Source organism: Pipra filicauda, unplaced genomic scaffold, assembly GCF_003945595.2.
Source record: "Pipra filicauda isolate LSUMZ 115617 unplaced genomic scaffold, ASM394559v2 scaffold16_size7369187_pilon, whole genome shotgun sequence".
NCBI classification, from domain to species: Eukaryota; Metazoa; Chordata; class Aves; order Passeriformes; family Pipridae; genus Pipra; species Pipra filicauda.
Genome location: NW_024104207.1, coordinates 5,278,161 through 5,301,729, shown reverse-complemented (window position 1 = coordinate 5,301,729; position 23,569 = coordinate 5,278,161). Strand labels below are relative to the sequence as shown.

At 36.2% G+C, this 23,569-nt stretch overlaps 1 protein-coding gene across 1 annotated transcript in view; it reads right to left on the bottom strand.

Moving 5' to 3' along the window:
- Positions 1–23,569, bottom strand: part of SLC35F3 (solute carrier family 35 member F3) — a 170,925-nt gene that overhangs the window by 146,108 nt on the left and 1,248 nt on the right. The gene's annotated exons all lie outside the window — the stretch shown is intronic.

Genomic DNA, 23,569 nt, shown 5'->3' with positions numbered 1-23,569 from the left:
TGAATCCAATAATGTCATCATTTATATTAAGCAGTATAGAAAAACTGAAGATGAGCACATGGGTAAATATATTTAAGAAATCACCAGAAATGTTGATAACTTCATCTAAACTGTAACACTCCTTTCGAGAGAAACCAAAACTTTTCTCACTGTTCACAAAGTATTGCAGTGACATGTCCAAATAATGATCATCTCTGAGTTTGCTGCTTTAGCCAACAAACAAAATTAGTAGGGTCTCAAAATTCCAGAAAAAGCCAAATGAAATAAGGTATTTGACTTGAAAAACAGCATTTAAATCTATCCGCACTTACTACAGAACTGTTCTTACCAAAGGGGGTAAAATTATAATAATAATAATAAAAAAGATATCATCTGCACAAGTTGGAATGAAAGGAAAACATTTTCAGGTACTGACAAAAAGAACCTGGTAAAGAGATGACTAACATGACAAAAAGCAAACAAACAAACAAATAAAAAAACCCAGTGTCCTTTATTCCTTCTGTACAAACCACGAAGGCTGCTTAGAAGGGGTGTTAAATAAAAGATCACAAAGAGTGTTTCTCCTCATATTAAATAACTGTAGATTCCTCAGGTTTTGATGAATAACTGAAAAATAATGAGTGTGTGAAATCATGACAGAATAAACACAGTGGCTTCTGACTTGGTTGGTTCTGATTAAAGAGAAAGGAACTTAAGTCAGATTAAATAAAATTCTTTGTTTACTTTTCATTTCTGCTTAAACCTGTTTAATATATACTCACAACAATGGATGGGATAAGCTCACACTGTGAACAAATCCTGTTCCCCATCACTGTGGGACTATCCAGGAGAACTGCTAAACGTGGAAGGTACTGGAGCATGTCCAAAGAAAGGCAAGGGGGCTGGTGAAGGACCTAGAGCACAAGTCTTATGAGGAGCAGATGAAGAAACTGGGATTGTTTAGACTGGAAAAAAAGAAGGCTCAGGAGAAACCTTATCAGTCCTTACAACTGTCTGAAAGGTGGTTGTAGTAAGATGGGGTTTGGTCTCTTCCAGGCAAGAAGTGATGAGAGGAAATGGCTTCAAGCTGTGCCAAGAAGGTTTGAATAGAGTATTTGGAAATATTTCTTCACCAAAAAGGCTGTTAACCATTGGAACAGGTTGGCCGGGGAAGTGATTGAGGTAATTTAAAGGTCTGTAGATAGGGCACTTAGGGGAGTAGTTTAGTGGTGGACTTGGCAGTGCAGGCTTAATGGTTGGACACAATGATCCTAGAGGTCTTTTTCAATCTAAATTATTCTATGATTCTATAATTCTGTTTTAGTCACGTTCATGCGCAAAGCACTACAGGGCAATGTTCACCGAATTCCTCGATGCCTCCACGATGCTCTGTCCAAATATCTGTACAGCCATTCCCCACCTTCCCCTGCTACCTCTTTTCACATGTTTTAATTAATCTTCAAGCTGCTTCATTTCATTTTTGTTAATACAACACAAAGAGGGATAGTAAGGCAACTTGTTGGTTAAGGCACTGCTGGCATCTGTCCCAGTGGAGAAAATCAGTATGATCAGCGCCCAAGAAAAGGTGCCTGTTGAAAAGTATAAGCAATAGCAAGAGCAAGCACAGTGTGCTGACTCTCCTCATGTATGGTTCAGATAGCAGATATATATGGGCTTGGCAGGTCAGAGGCTGCTTCTAGACTAACACCAGCAACACAGCCATTCTCCAAAAATGTCTTGTTCCTCTCCAACATGTCCTTTTTTTTTTTTTTTGGTTTCCTTATGTCCTGGGTCAGTGAGGTCCATAATCATTTCATTGATTATCTAATGAAAAATTCTTTCTCTATAAGAAAGATCAGATAACTTTGTAGGCTTTTAACATTGTTCCACTCTTATCATACTGTATTATCTTAATCTAATTAGCATTTCCTCAGATGAAAGCTGTGTTAGAGTTCTGAATCTATGTGTTTTTTCCTAAATTACTTAAAAAAAACCCCAAACAACAACCAAAAACCAACAAGTCATAGCGTATAAGGATGGATATACAGTCATTTAAATACTGATGTAATATATTCAGATTCTTAGAGTTGCTGCTTAACATTAGTGATAATGGTTATAGTTTTATCATCCTGATTTGGATGAAAACAGCAATTTGATACAGGCATTGCAAAACCAGCATAAAATTTTGTTATTTTTAATTTAAGTAACTTAAGCGAAGTGGATACTTTGAGGCAAAAAGCTACTTTTCCATAACATATCTCAAATTTTAAAATAGTTCACTTTACACAGAAATTAATGTCTTGTAATAAATTGAACTATGATAATAGTCTGGTGCAGTCACTGTCTCATTCAAGAGTCTAGAGAGCTAGTACATCCTTTAAAAAAGAACAAAATCACATCATCATGGTTGGGCTTCGCGAACGAAGATTTAGGATTTAGGCTAGTACATCCTTTAAAAAAGAACAAAATCACATACTGCATCTTCATTCACAGACCTGAAACTTCTTTTTGTAATCTGATCTTCAGCTTCTACGCTTACTCATTTGATTTACTCAATCAAGAGGAAATTATTTACACTCCTCCAGAAAAGATTACAAATACCAAAAGTGGGCTCAGCCATTCAGAAAATGCAGTCCTGGTTAACCAAGCAGGGACTGCTACCTCTTTCATGTTTGAACTCACTTGGAATTATCTGAATAGATTATAGTATATTTACTTGGGCATAAAGTCCCCTAAATTTTCATAATTAGACTTTACTTATGAGACTTTTTCATAGCTCTTTAAATAATGAAAGTTATATATTTATCTATATATATAAAGAAAAGAAAATTTAGCACAGTTAACCACGTCCATCACTTAAGATCCACATAAAAATCCACTGTGCTGGAGTTCAGGAATGATTCAAATTCAATTAAGAAAGTGAGGAAATGCAATAAACTTTCAAAGGTGCAACTGAGATGCATAATACACAGTCCCGTAAAAACAATGGAAAATGCCAGGATTGTTTCAGGCTTGTGCAAATCTCATCCTTTTTGTAAAAGGAGAAAAATGCAATGCATTGCTGCCAATCAAAGAAGTCTGTTCACTTTGTCCAGACCACGGGAATCTCCCCCCCTTCAGTTGCTACATCAGAATGCTTCAGAACTGAAGCACCATTTTGTCACTTTATAAATTGCTTCAGCAGGCATATCCCTCTCCAAAAGAGACTAAAATCCTGGAACACCTAGTGAAAAACGTCTGTTTCAACTGTATCATACAGAGGATAGTTAAACCTGACACAGAACAAGAGACGCCTTCCTTGAAGATGCCATAATATTGCAGAAGCATCAACACCAAGAACAGAAATTCTCCCAGAAGTTCATTCCTGGTGCAGCACGCTCCCTTTCCTGTGCAATGCATAAAAGAATTAAATAATGGGAAAAGCCACACAGGAGGGAGATATCATCAGCAGTAACCAGAGAGGGAAGAGGCCATCACTCAAGCTGTTTACTTCCCTCACTGGGTTGCCACCATTTCCTACACATAGGAAATGTGTAGGACCTTGTTCATAGGTCAAGTCATCAGGTGTTAAGAAAAATCACTGCCAAGAACAGTGCTGAATGTAATTCTCTGCGAAACTATATTCATGGAGAACACAGAGATGGCTTTAGTTTGCTTATGACAAAATAAGATTCTTGTCTATCCAATCTCTAGACAAACCTCAACTTCCTATTTCAGTCTGTTCTGCACAAGGCTTGAAGCTCTTGATTTGTGTTCCTGCACTTCACACTTTCACCCTGAGAAAGAACACAACTTGTCAAATACTTCTTGGTAATTAATACGATGTAATCTTTCTGAACACACTAGTCACCTTGGAGGCAGTGAAACAAAATTTAAAAAAAAAAATCTGTAAAAGATACAAGTTGTAGAGCAGCATGCAGCTGAAAGATCCAGGCTGCAGCCTGGTTTGAGATCACTCACATCACAACATGATCATCACAGGTCACCCAAGCTGGCACGTAAAGGTCCAAAACTACCCCACAGGACATATGTGAAAAGAGAATAGCATTCTTCTGCTGGTTATTTTCTAACAAAGTTCTACAGCAAATCCAAACACCCTGTCTCATATTTATAGATGTTATAAACAGGAAAGTTCTCTCATTACCTTTTTCTGTTAAAGAAAAGAAAAACATTTATGCAACTAATACAGATGTCTTTTTTCCAGCAAAACCGGGAGAACCCAAATGCTTTGTCTGACTCCATGATCAAGTTCCCATTAAATAATAAACCACACACAGTCCCTTCTTCCCAGCCATGTCACAACGTATGTCAGTTGACTGGTATGCAGGTGTGCAGCCTCCTCATGTCAGACGAGAAACACGTTGACCCTCAGCAGCACAATCAGTGGGCATAACTTATTAATATTTACACTGTGATAACATTCAGAATCCAGCCAAACTGGGATCATCAGTATCAGTAAAAGAATTATTATTTAGAGCACTTTTCCCCGACAATAAGCAAGATAAAAGGAGGGTATAACAAGAGGATAGACAGAACAGAACTGGGGAGGAAATGCAGTGGCAAAAATCACAAAATACACCTAACACCTGGACCAGTTGGGAGCAATATTCAAAATTAATTCCTGTTGTCAGGTTATAGGTTTTATAGATAGCATGTGAGAAAAAATTTGTAGAGGTGGTTCCAGCATGTGAAAAAAAATAGCATGGGAGAAAGGGTTTAGGTATAACATGCTCGAAATACATTTGAAAACTGAAAATCTGAACTCCATTAAAGACAAAGTCAAACTTGTATGAGAACGATATCGTGAAACAGAGTAAGTAAATTTTTACTTACATTTTACATTCAAAGATCTTTTGCACTTTTCAACAGTTTGTGACCAGTTTGCTTTTTACTTAATGGGGATGAATGCCCATGCAATTGAACTATATACTTTTGAAGAGGCCTCCTGGTTTCAGAAAAAAATACACATAATTTAATTTGAGACAGAGACCAAGATGAAAATAAGTCTACCTTCTGTTGATACTTTTGAAAACTAAAAATTACCTTTTCACCTTCCTGTCCTTCATCAAAACTATATGGTAATGTCTAGGCATCAGTATAGTTTTTATATTTTTAAGATAGAGAAATATTTTAGGTTATACTCTTTTACCTGGCTCACCTACTTGTGTTTCTATTTCAGACAAGTTTGTTTCCTAAGAGACATGGCATAAGGGGGAATGACATCATGTTCTGATATTTATTCACTGTTATTTCGGTAGCTAGGCTTTTTTTACTGCTTAGCAAAACATCATTTCATGATAAGCTTGCTGTTATCATCCAATCCTGCTCTACCTTCTCAGGTACTCGAGAATTCTGAAGTAAATCAATTTCAAAACCTATCAGTGAAGTTCATTGTTATTTACATGGCCAAAGACTATTAAGATTATTATTCCATATCACTTATTATAAGTGGCACAGTATATTCTATCTTTAGGGGAAAAGTTTAAATACACATAGGCAAGCTGTTGGATTATTTTAAGACTCTAACTGAACCTATGAAACACCAGCTGCCAAAAAACATTCAAAACCTGAATTTAAATATGTGAACTCCTATTTTTACCAGCTAACTTCTAGGGATCGGGGAAAAAAAAAAAAAAAAAAAAAAAAAAAAAACCAAAAACAAAAAACCTCAACAAAAAACAACAATAACTTTCTGGAGAGGTTCTCTCACAATACCTTCTCAGACCTGCCTAACCTTGCTTTCTCTTGAAAGCTAAATAACAATTAGATGGAACATAACTAAGAGCAACCATGGCAATTCCTATCCTCAAGTAACAGGATTCACTGGAAAAAAGTGCTGCAAGAGGTGACAAGCTATGTCATAGTGTTAGAAAGTCTAAATCAGCAGGAGTGTACCAGCACAGAATAAGCACATCTGATTTGGGGCTTGGCAATGTAATTCTGATGTCTTTCAGGTACAGTATCCTGTCTGTGGATCCTAAATCTTACTGAATAAATAGTCATTTAAAAATCCAAACTTTCTCATTATAACTGCATTGTCACATTATTTCAAATTATACTTTTATCCATCACCTGCTCAACATTATGAATAATGATCAACACAAAAATTTCTCCAGTATTTTGAAATAATTTCGCAATGCACATTCCAATTTCTACGTTAAAAAAAAAATCTAGCTCTGAATTCTACTGAGTACCCAAACCAGTGATCTTAATACACTGTGAGTGCTTACAGACTCTTAGCTAAAGCATATTAAGGCTTCATCATAGGAAAATAGCACAAATTTCTTTTCTAATGCCTTCCCTCAGTTCTTCCCTAAACAGGTTTGCTTTATTTCTTCTGCCCAGGTAGAAAGCATAGTCCGTAGACTTTTCTATCAAACTCCCTTACTAATTTTTCCCTTTCTCTATAAACACCACTCAATCAGTGTTGTATGCAAGTTGAAATAATTGGTTGTTAAACTACAATATTAATTGCTGCAACTGTAGAAAAGGCTAAATTAAGTCTTTTGCAAGCTGTCTTAGATGAACAAATCTATAGCTGTGATACAGATGATAAATTCAGTGCAAAACTAATGGAGTTATACACAAGCGAACAAATTAAATTATTAGAATTAGTTCTCTTGGGGTACTTGTTCTGAGAAAACCTCACTGTTTAAATTCAGTGACACATATTTCACCAAGGTAACGCTGAAAGCCCAAAAACATTGGCTGCTAACACTGCACACATGCACATTTGGTTTGCAAGTGCGTGAATTATATTTATATTTAAATCAATGAAAAAGTACAGAGCCCTGTAGCATCAGGATTAAAATCTTGATTCAGTTATGTGGAATATTGCACATGGACAGGCTCAGCCACTAAGCAAAGGGAAGGAGAGAGAACTGTGGATTCCAGTGTTAATTTATCAAGTTTATGTGGAAAGGAAGGGTATCTTTCTCAGACAACTTCCCAACACAAACCACTTCGGGAGCACAGACCACACCAATATGTTACTCCATCCCCTCTGCTCTTGTGGTCCTGAACTGATACAGTACAAGTCTAAACAGTGTCTGTAGAAAATAAAAGCAGACCCTGCTGCTCGTTCAGATCACCTGATTGTATCTTCCCTGCCATCAAAATCTACTTTCCATGGAAGAAGTCTCTCTTCTCTGTCCCTTATCAGGAACAGCTGAGTTTGCTGGTCAATGAATTTCCAAGTCAGGTAAATCCACTTAACAACACCAGGTTAGCAAAAAGCATAATCAAGATCTGACCACTATTTTTGTTTATTATAGATGCTTAGGATATAGTATAGAGAGAAGGAAATGTTTAATTAGAAAGAATCTCCTTAACATTATTCTTTAGTATTTATGTGGCTATATGCAAAGGTAATTTCTGACTGACACTAGACTGTCTGTTTTTTTCAGTTTGGTTATTTCAGATAAAGTTGCTTTTTCCTCTCTGCCTACATACAAAACAAAATAGTACAATTGCAACACAGCCCTGCCAGCACTCACCTCTTAACAAAATTTATTGGGAGCACAGTCAGTTCATGTGTTAATATTTGAGCTCATAATGTATTTAAATAAGAGTATAAGACATGTATAAAGATACCATAAACCCTGACACTTCTTAGATTTTCACCAGAAGTCTAGTTTTCTTCCTAGTTCTAGCTCTTCAGACCTGTTCGAAACTTTCATGACTTCTCCTATGTCTTTGCTATTCTTCAATGTCTTTCTTATACTATTTATTTCCTTACAAGTTTTCACAGAGCTCACATCAGATGCAAATTTGGCTGCCCGCAACCCAATGCTCCATATGGCATTCTCACCCACGTACTCTTACACTTCCATAAAAATCTGTTTCACTTTGTGTTTTATTTTGCTTTGCAATTTTTTATTTACTGAATTGATTCAGTGTTTTCCTTAGATTTCCATATTTTATCCCTGTTGCTCTGTTACTGCCAAAATATTTTTTTTAATTGCCATGTCATACATGCATATGATAGTCCAGCACATCATAACTATCAAAACCAGAACTCAGGTGAGTTATGTGACATTTGCTTTGTGAACTGACATTTCTCATTTCATCTGCAGGAGCTCTGAAGGAAGGTCAGACAGTTTGTCCAGCTCTTCAGAAAAGGCTTGTTTAAAGGAGACAGAGGACTTCAATATAAATTACTAACATTTCATTCTTAGAGATGACTCGCTATACACAAACAGATTGGGACATATATTCCTCTGCAGGACAGATACTACTTTATATTCATAATATTCATACTGGTGCCCAGGAGCTGTACAGATTCTTTCATAAAACAACTCGAAACCCCCTCTCAATTTAGAAACCTATATTCACTCATTTTAAATGTTTAAAAATAACTAGTATAACTTGTGATTTCCCAGCCTCCCCCTTTGCCATTTTTCCCCAACTGCTTTGAGAGCCACCTTTTTGGCACCAGCCACCTTATGTCTTTGGGTTTCCTGTAGAAAATTCAGAACATATTAGCAGTTCTTCTTTTTAGCACATCAGTGCCCAGGATGTTGTTAGTGTTTCTGAATCTCTTTTTCTTTTAGATCTGATCTTTACCTATCCATGACTAGTACTGCAGCTAGTAGTGCAGCTGGCTGTCAGAAGAAAGAAAGAGACCTAACCATGACAAATGAGAAACCTAAACAGATGAGGAAAAAATTCATCAGTAGTTGAGAGAAGACAGATGAAGCAGTAAATGGGGTAGAGACAGAAGAAAGGAAGAAGTTAAGGGCCTCAAGTGAGAGAATAACCTACAAGATAGGGATCAGACACGGTGCCAAACCAGGACACACAGTCCTTCTCAGAGAAGAATGACATGCAGGTAGTCACAGATCCCAGGTTATACCTTGCAGAAACTCTACTACCAAGACAGTGAAGACAAGACAGTCTAAATGAAGACCAAGTCAGGATAAATCAATCCAAGCCAGAGACCCTGAGGATCTAACTGTTGCTGGAGTTAATTGAACTGTCTCACCGAAGCTTTAGGGAGAATCTCAGTCTTTTGTCCAGCCATTCAGAACTTGAAAATTAGTGTAGGCAATTGAAACTCAACTCTTTCTAGCTTTCCAGGCTGCTATGGCCTGGAACTTATTATCTAAAACACTGATAAACTGGTGTGTTTGATGCAAGAATAAAAACTGGTACCTCTCCTTTTCTTGCCTTTGCCAATTCCCTCTCTTTGCAAAAGTCTACACTAGGTAGGCTTTAGTCATTAGACAGCTACCCAAACCATACTGCAGTGTAATTCAATTTGGAAGACTGATTCATATTTGCCTTATTGTATATGACAACTGGCTAATGTATAGAGAGGACTTGCAACTGTACATCACACCAATGAAGTGACTTGTCTATTACGAAGGAAAAAGAAAATTTAAAATTGTACAGTGTATTTTGCCCTGATGTTCATGTGAGTTTTTGTCCAAACTTCAGCATCATTTTCATCACAGAACCCTCCTTTGCTCTTCACTTCCCATGCAAAGCAGACAAATCTAGCACCCCGGCAGTAACAGCAGTGGCTAGAGAACAGAAAGCAACAGTACAGCTTCCCACATGATTCACTGCCCAGCAGGTAAGATGAATTTCTCCCCCCTCTACCTCCATTCTCCTCAATCAAATCACACGCAGTCACTTGCAAATAAAGTGTAGTTAACTATGGCTACTTAAAGATTACGGTCCCTTAAGTGATGCTTATATAGAACAAGAAGACTTGTGTTCTATATAAGAGACTATAAATCTCTTATAGTCTACAAGTCTATAAGACTTGTGTATGACAAATTTTTTTCTTTTTCCAAAGACCTGACCCAGAGTTAACTTTGAACACACAAAAACCAAACAAAAAAATCCCAAACCAACCAACCAAACACAAAAACACCAGAAAAAAAGTAGCTAGAGTTACTCATCACATGCCACATTTGGGATCCAGGACATCTGAACTAGTATTTTTTGTAAGATAGATATTTGGAAATTCAATGCTGCTTTCCTCAAACTCTACAACTGATAATTGCCTTTACTGTCCTTTTCAAGCTACTTGTTTTAAGCTGGATTCTACAAGCTTGTGCTGCTTAAGTAGTACTTTATTCCACTGAAGTCAACAGAGAATCAATTTAAATAAAATCAGTGATGTATTTGGTTTGAAGAGGATTTTGTGCTTAAGGAAATGGTGTTTCTTGTAAACAAGGTATCAAAGTCTTCATTTTACAACATGTTGCTACAATGTTTAATTGCTCACTCAGAATTATTACCAGGAAAAATATATTTTTCTGAAATCAGTCAAACATCCATCAAAACAATAATTTATACAGGTTTTAATTTGCATTAAATAAACCATAAAGAAACCCTGTCACAAGAACTTTTCCTTATAGACAAATCTCTGTGTCTAGCTTAATTGCTGAGCACATGTGAATTACTCTGAGTTATATTACATCCTGGAAAAATGACAAGATCAAAGTGTTGAAAAAAATTAAAGCACAGAGATCAGTGATTATGCTGAAATGGACAAAATTATTAAGAGAACTTAAGTATTTCAACAATGCATGGAATTATTTATGTTTGCACAAAAAAATTATTTGATTTATTCACACAAAAATTGACTTACAATTTATATATGAGAGCAATGATGCAATCTTCTAGATAGTTATAATTAGCATAGACAAACAAAAATGATATTTTACTATGTGAAGAATATTAAATTACTATTTTCAAAAAAATTTTTCATTCACTGTCAGCTGAAACCAACTATTTGGGGCAATACAAATAATTAACATCCTCAAAACTAACATACGCAAACAAATAATTTCAGTCACACAGCTACTGCACAGCTTAAGTTGCTCACATGTGATTTTGCAAGCTTGAAACTTGTATATCAAATAGTTGCAGGGACATTTCCTTGGAACTTTAGTAGCTCCAGGGAAATACATCTCTCTCGTTTTTTTACTGAATAAAAAACACTGAAGACCTCTATCTTTCAAATATAAAGGAGATGCATGATGCTGTAATTATACCCATGGGTATTTTCATCTGTTATTTTGGTTACTGGATAAGGTCCTTAATATTTTAATGGTGTAACATTAACATAAAAAAATTATGAGAGGAAGAGTAGAATAAAATAGAACATGGTCATCTAGTCCAACTGCCAACCCCAGGGTTCACCAAAAGTTAGTGCATATTATTAAGGGGTTTGTCTAAATGCTTCTTTAACGCTGACATGCCTGAAACATTACCTTCTAAGTACTACTATAAGGTTTAAACTCATTTGTTAGTGCCAAAATCTTATAAATTCAAAATTATTTGAGATATATTATTTTAAGTATGTAATGGTTCAGAATTGCTCTAATTTTACCACAAAAAAAACCCTAATGAAATCATGTTATGAGATGTCGGAATAAGTCAGCCTACTAGAAATAAATCAACAGAAACAAAAACAGGCAAGAAAGACCAGACTTGGAAGGTTGGTTATTGTCAGAGAAATTCGCCAGCTTCAACTGGAGAATGAGCTGAGATTCATATGATCACTTTTAGTACAACAGGCAGCTGTTACACAAAGCAGATTACAGTGTAACTAACTGCATTAACTGAGAGCTATACATCTCAAGTGAAAGAAGCCTTTCTGCAACGTGTTGATGCTTTTGTATCTTCCAATTATTCTACAATGCAAGTGATTCAGCTAGAGCAGTTAATATCCAAGGTGTTAACTAATATTACACCTCTTGATCTAGATCTCCCTTATTTCTCTGGTACAATTCTTAGAAATGGGCATACAACTCTGACTAGGTTCTACAAACCTCCCTCCAAAAAAGTGTTTCAAGATCCTAATTGTCTCAACATTTGAGATTGTTTTACCTCTTCCTATTTTGAACTGCTCCAGATAGAAAGGCAGTTTCATTGCTCTCATGCTGTCCTCTCCTAGCATAAATAAGGATCATTTTCTTATAAATAACTGGAGGATCCAAAACTGTCTAATTGCCTTCTGCACAGAAACAAAGTGAAGGAAACAAAGCAATTCACTAGATGTTCACAAGAGGAATGCTCTTGGCTGGAAGGGAATTTACTATACAGTTTTACATCAACAGATAGTTGCAACAGGAATGCTCTCAGGTGGAGGCTGGAACCAGATCCACTTCCATTTGAAAAGGGCAGAACTTGTTCAAATATGACAGGAGACTCTAGCCTTGTGATAGCAATACGTGTTTGTAAAAATACTTTGGCTAGCATGCTCTGGGACTCTCTGGAGGTTTATGAGTGTCCAAGCTTGCCAAACGACATAGCTTTCACAAACCTGTTTCAGAGTCAGACCAGAATCCTCAATTCCCTTCAAGACTGCAGTATTCCTTCACACCATTAGTTGTTGGCTTTAGTTAGGCAAAATTCTTCTTAGCTTCTACCAAAGTTTTACCAACATGAATACTGAAAATACGGACATAAGAGGTTATGCCCAATCAACCAGCTTCATTAGATAGGTTTTAAACTTTACCTGGGAGTTTCTCCAAGCTACGTCCTGTCATTCGTACGGCTTTGTAGTGGGATGGTTTAACAATAACAAGAAAAAAAAAAAACCTAAGATAAATCTACATTTTGTTATCTTTACCATTTCAAATTAATCCAAGAACACTGTAATTCCATCTCACTGCACACTGTCCTTTGTCTACGTTCGCAAAGAGGTCTGGTTTTATATGTTCTTATTCTTCAGCTGACTGAGTCGGGGATGCCAAAGCCTAACTGGCTTCCAAGCTATAGCTTATACAATCATGAACTAGAATGCCTTTCTTTTACTGTTTAAGAATTCTTCTGTCTGAGATCCATTCAGTGTTCCCCAAGCTAATAGAGGCAAACTGTCTTCATCTGAGGTGGAAAGAATGAACAATATTTTATTTATATATTTATATTATTAATTAGGGAGTTCAAGTTTACAAAAATACGGAATTTTCTACTGGTAACAGACCTGTTTGAGAACTTTCTCCTCCTATATTGGTGCTTCTACAGCATGCCCTGCTAAAGGTCTCAATCCTTAACTCCTAATCTAAAACTAAATAATTGTATATATAGTCATTCTCCTTTCAGCACTTGGGCTCTGGTAATCAGTTTTCTAGGCAATAGGAAGAAAGAATGGTCTCTTCTTAATTTCTGTAGATGCTTTCTACCCATGTTGGGACAAGCTATTAAGTACTAAGCACCAAGTTTAAGATGAAGGAAATTTAAAATTGCACATCTATTAAAAGAAATAATTATTCTATGATTTAAATAGAGCTCCTCAACAGTGCTCAGAAACATATAATAAAGACCATGTATGGGTAGGTATAATTGGATGCAGTTGCCTTAGGAACAAATGTTCAGTATACAAAGCAGGAAGCCTGCTTAAAAGGCAAACTCAAAGACTTAAGCCTGGTGGGTGAAACCTGGCTTGATTGAAGTTACTGAGAAAAGTGTCATGGGCTTGGTTGGAATCAGGGATTCTTCCCAACAGCTTGTCTAATTCTCTCTTATTATTATGAGTGCAGATCCAAATCACACATTACTTCGATCCGAAAGTGCTGCACTGGATGTGCATTTCCCAGCTTCCTTTGCTCAGTAAGTTCATCAAGAAACAAAAAGTACTGAGGGAATCATAAGAGAGCCTAGGCTTACACTCTAAAGATTCTGGTATCAGTCCCAATTCCAGTGTATTTTTATTATATAGACAAGAGATATTGTGCTTTTAAAGAAGTATTATTGTAGGATGTAAAAGAATTTGACATGCAGAAATAGAACACCGTCTGACATACGTGTGTTCTTTTAAAGTAATATTTATAGCAAAGATTCCTATAAAGATGCTATGCAAAAATCTTTCTGTTTTGTAGAAGTAAATACAGAATGCCTAATATTCTTTGCCAGAATGATTTCCACCGAGATCCAACTTCTACTACGCAGATGCCAGCAACAGGAGGCACAAAGTACTGTTCCCAGAACAAGATTCAAGACGTGTTTCTTCTTCGTGCATTTCTCTACGAAGAAATTACTCATCCATTCTTCTATGATTTACTCTCATTTTTGTTTCCATTTGGAGAAATGTTATAAAACACAAAACTACTTCTCACCCTGTATGAAGTCAGAACACATATACAGCGTTCTACTTCTTGAAATCGCTATCTGCAAAAGACAAATAATTTCCTACAGATATTGAACTACACATTACTAAGGTATAAAGTTTCAAAGGAAGTTTTCTTTCTTTGAAACAAGAAAAGAAAATAAAGAAGTCATTTATTAAATAAGTTGTGTATGAAATAATTCCCAAAGACTGTGAAGTAATTTTATGAACTGAACCAGAGATGCAATTCCACACTGCACCCTCTAAGAGGATCATCCTAAGTCTTACAAGTCAACAACTGTGGGAATGCAGTCATTTAAGAGGTCTTTGATTATAGACATTTTCCATGGCTCTACTGACTCTTAAGGGTTTTGTTTCTTGACTGCCTTTTTCCACTTTACATTATTTTGTCATTTCTTCTCTTTATCTAGCCTCCGAAAATTAAATCTAAACATATTTCTTTACATTTTAAACGTCTTGTTTCTGAAGGAAACAATTGCTGAAGAATGATCCTCAACTGAGAGGTTACCAGGCCAGTGGAAAACTAAGTGCTGCACAGCAAAAAATCACTTTAGCAAAAGTACAAGGAACAATATGTTTTCTGTTATTAATTTCTGTTCCATGGAAAGTGTTAACCAAAACCATAAGCGGTATCTAGTGTCTAAGCTGAAAAAATTAAACATGATTACCATAAGACTATTACCAAGTCGCTGCATATTTAATTAAATCAGACTAAAATTTAAAAAACACATTGCATAAAGTGAGCAGGAGAGACAACAAAATCATAAAGCCATGAAGTTGTATTTCCTGTTTCACAGTGCAAACACCGCATCATTGATGTTAATCCTGGCACCAATGATTTCAGCTAGGGCAAAAATTTGCAGGCAGATAGTCCCTGCTGAACACCCAATAAACCACATTGTCTGGATAAAAGTTACTGTTTGAAAAAGCAAAGCCAACTCCAGGCTTTCAGGACATGATCATGAAAACACCATCGCCATCCTTACAAGCATGTCAACTCTGAAGGAGCAGGTCCTTGCTTCACTTTCCACCTGAGCACAAACCTGTACTCTGTTCACACAAAGTGCATGGATCTGGCAAAGACAAAGCAAGATACCCTGGATGAGGTAGAGCCCCCAGGCTGCCATAGGGCTACAAACAGCACAACCGTCACTGAGCTTAAGAGTGGAATGACTTGGCCTACTCAACTTGTACAGTGGACAACAAGCTCAACTTCCATGCTGCTTTGGTACCTTAGCTGATGTGGAGATAGTGAGGAAAAGCATCAAATCTGTGGTATTTCTGATGTAAAAGCCAAGGAAGAAAAGAAAACCCACTGATCAGCTATACCACATTATTTATACTGCAGTAAGACTAGTAGGACTTCGCACCAGTGTTCAAAACTGAAAATGTAGTTACTTCCTTTAGATATACAGAGTTCCTCTTCACTAATTATTCCACAGAAGCCAGTTACAGCAAAGCAAGAAGAACATTTATATGCAAGATTAAGGTCCTATTAATCCCCTAGCAGCCAGTTACATTCCCTTGTCCTGGAGAAGCTCAAATATTCAAATTTCCTTGCCTCACGTGATTGGCTTGCTGAGTTAACGCATCCCATTGGCTGTGTTATATCGTTATTTTTCTAAATGTGAGGCCACCTAAATTCCTACACTACTGAAATAGCTTTTCTCAGAAAACAGACCAATTCTTATATTGGCCAGACACACTCATGGAAACAAAATGACAGGAAACAAAATAAGGCATATTTTGTAAAAAAAAAAAAAAGAACCTCGATTTCTAGAGAACTCTTGAGGCCCTCAAGTTTCAGAGGAAAAGAGAGGTGTCTGAAACCATTTAGAGGTATTTTTTTTATAAGGGGAGCAGAACTAGCTTCTCAAGGTTTAAAGAAAATTATATCAGGGAATATTGCTTCTGAATCCCTCCCATCCAAGGAATATTTCACAGACTGTTCATAAAGCAAATATTTCTCTGTGGTCTTCCATGCAATCACAGTATTTTTTTTCTTCCAAGGATGTGCTGAGGAATGAAAGAACATGTGCCTAGTGAAGATAATCAGAGAATCAAAAATTCTCAGGGAAGTGGTTTCTACAATGAGATGTATCGTATGAAGGCAAGCTATTCCCCAGGCAGGAACCACAATTTGCAGATAAGTTTCTTTCTATGAACATAAATGCTCATTGTATTACTGTTCTCAGAGTAGTCATCATTCACTAGCAACAGAGGAAAACCTATGGCTCCAGCTTCCAAAACATAAAGAGGGACCCTCGCGTTGCAGAGAAGGGCACTTGCCAAAGGGCTACAGTGGCCTTTATGTAACTTTTCTAAAGAACCATAGAATGGTGTTGCTTGGAAGGGACCTTAAAGACCATCTACTTCCAACTCCCTGTCATTGGCAGGGTACACCTTCCACTACACCAGATTGCCATCCCTCTCTTCCTCTTGAGGCTTATTTGATCTCAAGTAGATGTCGGCACTTATCAGCAATTTATACGAGGAATATGAAACACAAACACCTTATTACACCGAAGAAAGATTAGGGCACAAAAATTCACCTTGAAGACAGCCCTGACATGAGGCAGAATCTAATAAAATTAGCTATTAGGCTAATGAGCACTGCTGGCAACACATTAAGCAGTTTTAAAAGCGACAAACATCTTGGACCAAGAGTCTTTGTCCTTTTGTGGCTTTGTGTTTCAGTAACACTCCAGTTACACAACAGTATCTGATATTACAGTAAACTAACACAGACTCTGTAGTCTGATTCCAATGCCATTATCTCATGCAATTAATTGCTTTTGTTAAAGAAATTTAATTAAAGTTGCAAATATACAGCACACAGTACACTCCAGAACTATTACAGTAACTTACCCTGATGAAGGGTCTCCAATACAGATAGTTCCAAAAATGAGCATTTGTTCATAATTCTTGATAGTTTCTAAATTATTTTTTCACAAATTAGCTTGCTCCCTCATTATTCCATATCAATTCAGAGTAACATGTGTTTTTAGCAACAATCCATTATTATGGATTCAACAAGTTGATTAGTGAACACGTTCACATTTCTATTTTTAAAAAATACAGTTTTCCAGTGAAAGGATTCTCAAATGCCAGGTAACACTCTTCAAAACTCTTAACATGGGCCCTGACTTTGCAAAGTTGTACAACTAGCTTTAGTAGCAGGTTTTCATGACGAGGCTTCAGTGGTATATTCTAATATAGCAACATTCAATGACGTTATTTGTTAAGGGTATAAAATAAATGCTGGAAGCCAACAGATTCCTAAATGCTGTCGCATGGACTGTTTTGCATAAATGGCATACTAAAAAGGATGTGAATTGCATTGAAAAAAAAGTCGAAAGCAACTAATTAATTTGTTTAAATAGCAAACTAGCAAAAAAAGAGGGGCCATTTTGTAGGTGGTAATTTCTAGTTTCTTCACTATGAAAACTAGATACAAAATATGAAATATTTATCCATCTGCCTAGTTAAAAGCACTGGTTACTTAACACTATACAATTAAAATTGTTTAGTAAACAATAAAGATACTAAATGTTCACTAAACATTTACTATTTACTAAATATTTATTAAATAATAAAAAATGTTTAGCAAACCAGTTTAAATTACAACTTGCTTGGTTTGCCAGCAAGAAATTTAAAACTTAAAAAGTTTGTGATTAATCAAGTTCTATATTGTAACAGGAACCAGTTTTCTACTTGGTATTGACCAAAAAATTCTTATCCCTTTTCAAAAATCAAAGAACCCTGTTTCTTCTCTATTGGAATTGTCTTGAAAAAGAAGCTCCTGAAAGGCTGTTTATATTTCAATCTCCCTTTTTCTTTAAATATTCATGTGGTATCATTGCAGCTGCTCAGCATTCAGCATGTGTACTCCTGTGGCTGGATTGAGTTCATTTTGTCTTGCAAGACCACCCAAAGAGTTAACACCCACAGGAGTCAATGGATTCCCTTTCAAAAGAGAAACATACCCTGAAATATTGTGGGACATCCACTGCAGACTTGTGATTAGATCTCTGAAATATTTAAAAAGACTGTTTCTTGGGACAGTTCTTCTCAGCTATGCTGACCACTAATATATGAGGCTTTGGAAGTTTTTGTGTGAGGTGTCATATGGAAATAAACCAGTAACATCCCTGGTTCATGTATCGCCACACGTAGATTTAGCTTGCAGCAGACATTTGAAACAATGTGCCATGGTACTTTTAAATCTGCAATGCAATTCGTCACCGTTGTTTTCTTTCACTTGTAGGAGTTACTGTGTTTTCTTAGGTTTTCTTGCTGGCATAACAATCAGTTATGTTAGTATTTGCCAATGACAAGCTGAAGAGCACTGATTAAAAAATGAATCGGGCCTCAGATACCGTAAGTCTAGTTTAAATAAAAAAAAAAAAAAAGAGAGAGATAAACCACATAGTTTTAGTCATTTTCTAATCTTCAAGGAGTAGTGGGGGTATTAACCTATAGATTGACCCTGGGGCAGCTATCCAAGTTTCTCTCCCCGAGCAAGACACCTAGAAGTTACTCCATGTTTTCACCTGAAAAGCAAAATTCTCACATAATCATTTGACCTCAGAAACAGCAACATAAATGATACCAGAAAGCCTTGCATTAGTTATAAGCCAATTACATTTAGTATTTATGTACTGGAAAGCAAAAAAACAAGCAATCAGTCTAAATAAATTGCTTACAGCTGGCCTGAAAATGGCTTTCCCCAGAGAAAACTACTTCTGTCTTTGAACTTGTGGAGCATATCAGCTCAAAAACTAAGTTAAATTTTCCCTCAGATGCAAATATGAGAAAAGAGTATTTGCACAAATTTCTCCTGATTCATATCCCCACTAGATTTGCTTTTAGCAACTGTGAAATTTCAGCACATGAAAAGAAGATCGCAAGGAGGAACACTGGGGATCAGTTGGTCTTTAGCTGTATAAGTGATACTCTAATATTTATAAGGCTACAGTATTCGTATGTTTAATTAGCAACAACCAACACTAAACTACTACCTTGAAAGACTGTTAGAGTCTATAACTGGAAACAGTTTGCCCAGAGGAGTTATGAATGCCTCATCCCTGAAAGTGTTCAAGGCCAGGCTGGATGGGGCTTTGAGCAAGCTGGTCCAGTGGAAGGTGCCTCCTGCCCATGGCAGGGGGGTTGGAATTAGATGATCTATAATGTCCCTTCCTACCCAAATCATTCTATGATATGATTCTATGATTTTCATACTCAAACAATTATACTTTCTGAACAGTGTTCAGGCTATTCAGCCAATGTGTTTCAAAATGTTACTTCTATTGGTGATAGCACTTAAATTCCACATTGAGGTCAAGACCTAATGTGCTACATGCTGTATGAGTACTACGTTGAAATTCTGGGCATTAAAATATTATGGTTTATTTTGTTATTGCTGAAAAAACCATGAAGAAACATCAAAAATATGAAAACTAATATTTAAAGTAGCAGGTACAAGCAGAGCCACAGAACTTCAGTTACTGACCACAATCTTTTCGTTTCACCTAAACATCATGTCACTTAAAACTTATCACTGGAACAACCTGGGATTATTCACAAGGTCAAAGTCTCAGAGAAATGTATGTTCACAAGCCATGAACCACAGATATCGGTCAATTTCTAGTAAATAGAACTTAAAGGAGTTAAAAGTATATACTTTTCTCTTAATATTCTTTCTGCAGGGAGAGAAACATCTGTAAGCACATAAAGAATCTAAGTGAATAAAAGTGGGAGGCCAGGACGCAGATAATCTCGATTTGTCCATAAATCTGTATTTAGGAACATGTGTTAAGGATATATGAAAGTCTCTGCTTTAAAAGAAAGACCCAAATCTTAAACAAGGAGTAGAAGCAGGTATTCTGTAGGAAGAGGCAAAGATTGCAAAATGGGGATAGCTGGCTCAAGCCCACGTGAACGTATTTAAAATACTAATCACATAATGAGAGACTGTAATATTGAATCACCACAAAATAGACCTAGTTAATGTAGAGCAAAATGAATGTTTGGCAAAGGTGATAGCTGTGCACATTTCCTGTGGAAACAAGCACCCTGCCAATTGCTACAATCATTAAAATAGACAAGTCTTCCATACTGATCAGGAAGACAGTTCAAGAGTTTAGTGACACTTGTATTTCTCAAGTGCAGAAAAGCTCCTAGGGAACTATACTTCTAAAAATATTTAGAAAACTAACTCCTACTGACAATGGTGTGAAATGGAAACTTAAAATACGGTTGTTCACCTTCAAACTTGCCTCTGTTCTTCAACTGAAGTCTCAGGCTTTCAAGAGGCACAAATCATGAAAATTCATTTAACCTTCATGGAAGAGAACTGTAGTGTTAATACAGCTCTAACAATAGCTTGATCTCCATACAACACTGGGACCTGCAAATTTTGTGGTGTTGTTTTCAGAGTTTTTTTTAATTAAATTCTTTGATTATTTGCTAACTGAAAAAAATATTAAAAATCATTTAATATGCCTCTTACTGATAATGAGGTTTTCACAAATACTGAGCCCTGTTACTGACGTAGCTGCATCAGAGTATGATTCTACAACCTAACTGCATCTTACATGTGTTTCTTTCCCTGTGAATTGTATTTGCAAAACCAAATCAGATGCTGCAAAATATTTCCCATGGGACAAATATGAATATTTGATTTAGATTGGAGACCAGTTATGCCCATAATTATTTACCCTGAAGACCAACTGTGAGAACTTCAGAAAAATAAGATTGGATCAGGACACACTTCTATCCTCTTTCTGAACACGGGCAGATGTTATGGAGGGAAGCATAATCAACCCCAAGAAGATGCCTCCTAATAGGGGCTAATTTGAATTCTGCATAATGAACTTTAATATTCTAATATTTTCCCAACTTCTTACAATTTTAGATCTTGTCACTGCTATCTATTACAATCCCTTGAAATTTTCATCTCAAGAATAAATTACGTGTTTTCTTAAAAATTATTTATTTTTCTATCAGTCTTTAATGGATGGCTTTTATACTTCTTTGACTAACTGTTTTTCTCTTATGACAGAGTAAAAACTAGAAAAACTCTCCACCTGCCTGAACAATATGTGTCAGTACTCTCCATATTTTTGTTTCAACCTCTTTAAGGTAAACAGCCAAAACTCTTGAGACTCTTTACAGATTGACTGTACTTTTTCTCCTTTTTCATCTCAGAGCTTTCTGTAATATTTTTTGAGAGGAGATAAGCAATATTACCGTATTTCACTAAATTCTCTGAAGGAATCCTAACACATAGGAACTAGAGTACATTATTCCAATTCTTAAAATCTGGTTTGCAAGTTCAGTCAAACAGCAGAGGTCTTCCCTGAGCTGTGAACATTACTAATCTCACCAGCCAATGTAATGTGAAATCTGGCAGGTAATCTTAGCATTTTCAGGAGACATCAGGCTTCTGTTTATGATAACTGAATGACATTTGTTGACATTTTGGCAAATCAGCTGGCTGAGTCAGGTCTCCCTAAAGTAATATAACAAGTCCTTTCTCGTTCTGTCCAACACATATCAGTTCATGTCTTCAGCAAAATTTCACTTCTTCCTCCTCTCTTTCCTACTAATTTATAAGTATATTAAATACTGGAGTTGGTATATAACCTTGAGGCATCCCAGTATGTTTTAAATGGTTGGGTTTTACCGCAACAAAACTATTCTCCAAGTAAGTTTTGGGGTCATGGCAACACTATCTCGTATTATCTCTGGTAGTTTCCCTAATGTAGTTTTGCTAAAAAAAAAACCATAAAACAACAACAACAACAACAACAAAAACACGAGCAAAAGCCTTCTGAGTCTTTCAAACAATTTTATACATACATACATATACATAATATACAAGCAGCCTAAGTGAAGTAGGAAAGGAATACAATTCAGTGCAAAAGAAGTAGATTCGGCCCTACAGGGGATTTAGTTACAATAAAAAGAATGTCACTGAGAGAGAGAGAGAGACTAAATAAATCTAGATTAGACTAGATTATGGATTTATTTTCCAGAAAGCAGGTCCATTTGCACTCTGTAATTATAATCATAGTTCTAACAGCACCCAAACATCTACAAGAATGCATAATAAGATGACAAAAAGTACCCAGGTTGTGATTTGAACTTAATAAAAATCATTTGTTTACAGTACTCGAGCCAATTAAATCTTCTAACTGGAAGGTCACATGGAAAATCCTTAACCCAAAACTGGGCATAAGCCCAACTTGAACGAGTATTTAAAGAAATTTCAAAGCATCTGTGACAAAGTTGTCTTCCCACTTTTGATGATACATCCCATTTACACGTATTTAGTCAGCTATTCAGCAGATGCAAATCAACACTGCTCTGCTTCAGCCATGCCACAGAGATGGGTCTTTTCTTCTGCATGTTCTTCTATGTTCCTAGCAAATTGGATTTTAAACTGTCAACAACTTCACATAACCTATTATTTTTAGACATACATTTATGAAACTCAGACACTTTGTATATTTATTCCCCACCATTATAACTCAAGTATGTAATTTTGTTATTCAGAATGACTTATGAGAGAAAATCTAACTAGAATAGCAGGCTTAGGCTTGCTATTAACTTTTTCAGGCAGAGTTATAAATTTCAACAAATAGGTTATAATTGAGGAGCCAGCATGACCTTTATTATTTCAGAAGGTTCAGCCATAGCAGCTCAGTGTGACTTCAGCTAGACTATTAGTCACTCTGCCAGATAAAATCATTAACATCCAACTCAGTTTAGCATCCACATATGATCTGATCCTTGAAAACTGACTTGAACAAGCTTTACTCTCATGAATAGTCCCAGTCCAGGCGATGGAATTGCTCTTATAGAAATACCAAACTCCCAGTGAGTAAAGTAGCAGCTATCTGATATTTCTGTCATAATTGCAATCAAGAAAAAAAAAAGGCTCACAGAGAAGAAGTATTGGAATACTTATTAGTAAAGTCCTATTTTCAGGCAATCAGGAGTGGTTCTTCTTCAGAGAAAAACTGAACTAGTACTGTGTGCCACGCTGTCTTGTATCATTCTCTTCCATTATTAAGCACACGTCAAACAGATAATCCAGTAGTAAATATTTCAGAATATTTGCACTTAATAGTTAGAAAAGTACAAAATGAAAAGAACCACTTCATCAGCCAGTCGTTCCAGCAAAGCAATGATTTCTGTTACAGCAGAATCCTTTTTACAACAAAAACCCCTGTGATGTTACAAATGACATCAGGACAACCAAAATAATTTTATTACTTCAGTTAACTCGTAAACTATTCTGCAACTTCTTAATTCATACAATTGTCATCATAGTGATGAAAAATGGGCAAGAAATGGGGTATTACACATAAAAAATACTAGTTCATATATTTTGACTACTCAAGGTAACGTTTCCCTTGTAAATAATCTATGTGGAGGAATATAGCTATGTCTCTCCTTGTATTTATACCATAGGAAGCTTCTTTCTCAAGTGCA